This window comes from Triticum aestivum, chromosome 5A, assembly GCF_018294505.1.
Source record: "Triticum aestivum cultivar Chinese Spring chromosome 5A, IWGSC CS RefSeq v2.1, whole genome shotgun sequence".
NCBI lineage: Eukaryota > Viridiplantae > Streptophyta > Magnoliopsida > Poales > Poaceae > Triticum > Triticum aestivum.
Window position 1 is genome coordinate 230,605,007 of NC_057806.1, and position 5,762 is coordinate 230,610,768.

Consider the following 5,762-nt stretch of genomic DNA (forward strand, 5'->3'; position numbering starts at 1 on the left):
TTTGGTGAAATTTATGCAACCCGTATAGCTAACTTTCTTGAGATACCCATACGTGGACATGATATTGAGTTGCCTCCTTCTTATCTAGATTACGAGGCTATGGTTCTTCATCAGTTTGTTGAGAGGAACGATCAGTTCCTCCAGTACCGACTAATCTTTGACAGACAACGCACCTATCACGTCGCTCTCCCTGCTCCTACTTTCTTTGACTTTCAGGCAAAGGGGAGATATGTTATAACCAGGGAGGAGGTGACCGAGTATGAGATGAGGGCGAAGACAGCTCGCCTCCAAGCTGCAGCGCATCAGGCAATTGCCGCTGCATCTCAGTACGACCCCAGCTACAACTTTGGGTATCTTCCAGGCCATCCGTGGCCATAGACCAACTTAGGCCGAAAGCCTAAGCTTGGGGAGTACGTATTTCTCACCGGCATTACATTCATATTCACACACTCATGCTAGTTGTCGGTGCTCATACTTTTTCATTGTAATATCCATGCTAGTTTATTTCCCTTTTATGCTTTCTCCTTGTGTGTATGAAAAACCTTAAGAAAAAAACAAAAAAAATTAGTTGTAGCTTTTAGCTAGTTTACTTTTCATGCCTGTAGTAGTAATAATTAAAAAGAAACCCCAAAAAGATTTCTCGTTCTTCTTTTGCTTGTTGGGAGCTTTCCCGTGTAAATAATTTTATTTCTTTTCTTGTTCTTTGGGGGTCGAGAGGAGAAGACCATATTGAAAATGTTGAGTGGCTCTTATATGTGATAACCCACAAGTATAGGGGATCGCAACAGTTTTCGAGGGTAGAGTATTCAACCCAAATTTATTGATTCGACACAAGGGGAGCCAAAGAATATTCTCAAGTATTAGAAGCTGAGTTGTCAATTCAACCACACCTAGAAACTTAATATCTGCAGCAAAGTATTTAGTAGGAAAGTAATATGATAGTAGTGGTAATGATAGCAAAAGGTAATGATAACAGAAGTAATGTTTTTGGTGTTTTGTAGTGATTATAGCAATAGCAACGAAAAAGTAAATAAGTGAAGAACAATATATGGAAAGCTCGTAGGCAATGGATCGGTGATAGAGAATTATGCCGGATGCGGTTCATCATGTAACAGTCATAACCTAGGGTGACACAGAACTAGCTCCAATTCATCAATGTAATGTAGGCATGTATTCCGAATATAGTCATACGTGCTTATGGAAAAGAACTTGCATGTCATCTTTTGTCCTACCCTCCCGTGGCAGCGGGGTCCTAGTGGAAACTAAGGATATTAAGGCCTCCTTTTAATAGAGTACCGGACCAAAGCATTAACACATAGTGAATACATGAACTCCTCAAACTACGGCCATCACCGGGAGTGGTCCCGATTATTGTCACTTCGGGGTTGCCGGATCATAACACATAGTAGGTGACTATAGACTTGCAAGATAGGATCAAGAACTCTCATATATTGATGAAAACATAATAGGTTCAGATCTAAAATCATGGCACTCGGGCCCTAGTGACAAGCATTAAGTATAGCAAAGTCATAGCAACATCAATCTCAGAACATAGTGGATACTAGGGTCAAACCCTAACAAAACTAACTCGATTACATGATAAATCTCATCCAACCCATCACCGTCCAGCAAGCCTACGATGGAATTACTCACGCATGGCGGTGAGCATCATGAAATTGGTGATGGAGGATGGTTGATGATGACGATGGCGACGGATTCCCCTCTCCGGAGCCCAGAACGGACTCCAGATCAGCCCTCCCGAGAGGTTTTAGGGCTTGGCGGCGGCTCCGTATCATAAAATGCGATGAATCATTCTCCCTATTTTTTTCTCCCCGAAAGTGAATATATAGAGTTGGAGTTGAGGTCGGAGGAGCTCCAGGGGGCCCACGAGGTAGGGGGCGCGCCCAGGGGGGCAGGCGCGCCTCCTGATATGTCTCCAACGTATCTATAATTTTTCAATTGCTCCATGCTATATTATCTACTGTTTTAGACATTATTGGGCTTTATTATCCACTTTTACATTATTTTTGGGACTAACCTATTAACCGGAGGCCCAACCCAGAATTGCTGTTTTTTGCCTGTTTTAGGGTTTCGAAGAAAAGGAATATCAAACGGAGTCCAAACGAAATGAAACCTTCGGGAACATGATTTTCTTATCGAATACAACTCAAGAGACTTGGACCCTACGTCAAGCCAATCAACAGGAGGCCACGAGGTAGGGGGCGCGCCTGCCCCCCAAGCGTGCCCTCCACCCTTGTGGGCCCCCTGTTGCTCCACCGACGTACTTCTTCCTCCTATATATACCCACGTACCTCCAAACGATTAGCAGAGGAGCCAAAACCCTAATTCCACCGCCGTAACTTTCTGTATCCACGAGATCCCTTCTTGGGGCCTGTTCCGGAGCTCCGCCGGAGAGGGCATCGATCACGGAGGGCTTCTACATCAACACCATAGCCTCTCCGATGAAGTGTGAGTAGTTTACTTCAGACCTACGGGTCCATAGTTAGTAGCCAGATGGCTTCTTCTCTCTTTTTGGATCTCAATACAATGTTCTCTCCCTCTCTTGTGGAGATCTATTCGATGTAATCTTCTTTTTGCGGTGTGTTTGTTGAGACCGATGAATTGTGGGTTTATGATCAAGTCTATCTATGAATAATATTTGAATCTTCTCTGAATTCTTTTATGTATAATTGGTTATCTTTGCAAGTCTCTTCGAATTATTAGTTTGGTTTGGCCTACTAGATTGATCTTTCTTGCAATGGGAGAAGTGCTTAGCTTTGGGTTCAATCTTGTAGTGTCCTTTCCCAGTGACAGTAAGGGCAGCAAGGCACGTATTGTATTGTTGCCATCGAGGATATCAAGATGGGGTTTTCTTCATACTGCATGAGTCTATCCCTCTACATCATGTCATCTTGCTTAAGGCGTTACTCTGTTTTTAACTTAATGCTCTAGATGCATGCTGGATAGCGGTCGATGAGTGGAGTAATAGTAGTAGATGCAGGCAGGAGTCGGTCTACTTGTCTCAGACGTGATGCCTATATACATGATCATACCTAGATATTCTCATAACTATGCTCAATTCTGTCAATTGCTCAATAGTAATTTGTTCACCCACCGTAGAATACTTATGCTCTTGAGAGAAGCCACAAGTGAAACCTATGGCCCCCGGGTCTATCTTTATCATATCAATCTCCTACTACTTAGTTATTTACTTTTCTATTTACTTTGATTTTATTTTACTCTGCATCTTTATCATAAAAATACCAAAAATATTATCTTATCATATCTATCAGATCTCACTCTCATAAGTGGCCCTATAGGGATTGACAACCCCTATTTGAGTTGGTTACGAGGATTTATTTGTTCTATGCAGGTACGAGGGACTTGCGCGTAGCCTCCTACTGGATTGATACCTTGGTTCTCAAAATCTGAGGGAAATACTTACGCTACTTTGCTGCATCATCCCTTCCTCTTCGGGGAAAACCAACGCAGTGCTAAAAGAGGTAGCACCTCCCACCCTCGTGGCTAGGGTGTGGGCCCCCTGGTCTTGATCTTTTGCCAGTATTTTTTATTATTTCCAAAAAGACGCTCCGTGGAGTTTCAGGTCATTCCGAGAACTTTTGTTTCTGCACATAAATAACACCATGGCAATTCTGCTGAAAACAGCGTTAGTCTGGGTTAGTTCCATTCAAATCATGCAAGTTAGAGTTCAAAACAAGGGCAAAAGTGTTTGGAAAAGTAGATACGAAAGAGACGTATCAACTCCCCCAAGCTTAAACCTTTGCTTGTCCTCAAGCAATTCAGTTGACAAACTGAAAGTGATAAATAAAAACTTTTACAAACTCTGTTTGCTCTTGTTGTTGTAAATATGTAAAGCCAGCATTCAAGTTTTCAGCAAAGATTATAAACTAACCATATTCACAATAACGACTAGGTCTCATGTTTACTCATATCAATGGCATAATCAACTAGCGAGCAATAATAATAAATCTCGGATGACAACACTTTCTCAAAACAATCATAATATGATATAACAGGATGGTATCTCGCTAGCCCTTTCTGAGACCGCAAAACATAAATGCAGAGCACCTTTAAAGATCAAGGACTGACTGGACATTGTAATTCATGGTAAAAGAGATCCAGTCAAGTCATACTCAATGTAAACTAACAGTAATGAATGCAAATGACAGCGGTGCTCTCCAACTGGTGCTTTTTAATAAGAGGATGATGACTCAACATAAAAGTAAATAGATAGGCCCTTCACAGAGGGAAGCATGGATTTATAGAGGTGCCAGAGCTCAGTTTTGAAATAGAGGTGAATAATATTTTGAGCGGTATACTTTCATTGTCAACATAACAACCAAGAGATGGCGATATCTTCCATGCTACACACATTATAGGCGGTTCCCAAATAGAATGGTAAAGTTTATACTCCCCTCCACCAACAAGCATCAATCCATGGCTTGCTCGAAACAACAAGTGCCTCCAACTAACAAGAGTCCCAGGGGGAGTTTTGTTTGCAATTATTTTGATTTAGTTTGCATAAAGCATGGGGCTGGGCATCCCGGTGACCAGCCATTGTCTCATTGGTGAGGACTGGAGTCCACTCCTCTTGAGAATAACCCGCCTAACATGGAAGATATGGGCAACCCTAGTTGATACATGAGCTATTCGAGCATACAAAACAGGATATTTATTTGAAGGTTTAGAGTTTGGCACATACAAATTTACTTGGAACGGCAGGTAGATACCGTATATAGGTAGGTATGGTGGACTCATATGGAATAACTTTGGGGTTTATGGGATTGGATGCACAAGCAGTATTCCCGCTTAGTACAGGTGAAGGCTAGAAAAAGACTGGGAAGCGACCAGCTAGAGAGCGACAACAGTCATGAACATGCATTAAAATTAATCAACACTGAATGCAAGCATGAGTAGGATATAATGCACCATGAACATAAATATCGTAGAGGCTATGTTGATTTTGTTTCAACTACATGCGTGAACATGTGCCAAGTCAAGCCACTCAAATTGTTCAAAAGAGGATACCACCCTATCATACCACATCACAACCATTTTAATAGCATGTTGGCACGCAAGGTAAACCATTATAAGCTCCTACCTAATTAAGCATGGCATAAGAAACTATGATCTCTAGTCGTCATTGCAAACATGTTTATTCATAATAGGCTGAATCAAGAATGATGAACTAATCATATTTACAAAAACAAGAGAGGTTGAGTTCATACCAGCTTTTCTCATCTCAGTCAGTCCATCATATATCGTCATAATTGCCTTTCACTTGCACGACCGAACGATGTGGATAATAATAATAGTGCACGTGCATTGGACTAAGCTGGAATCTGCAAGCATTCAATAAACAGGAGAAGACAAGGCAATATGGGCTCTTTTGTCAGATCAACAATAATGCATATAAGAGCCACTTCAACAATTTAATCATGGTCTTCTCCTATCAACCCCCAAAGAAAACAAAAGAAATAAAACTATTTACACGGGAAAGCTCCCAACAAGCAAAAGAAGAACAGGAAATCATTTTGGGTTTTCTTTTTAATTACTACTACAAGCATGGGAATTAAAACTAGCTAAAAGCTACAACTAATTTTTTTGTTTTTCTTAAGGTTTATTAAGCACACAAGAAGAAAGCATATAAAGATAAAATAAACTAGCATGGATATTACAATGAAAAAGTATGAACACCAACATCTAGCAATGAGTGTGTGAACATGAATGTAATGTCGGTG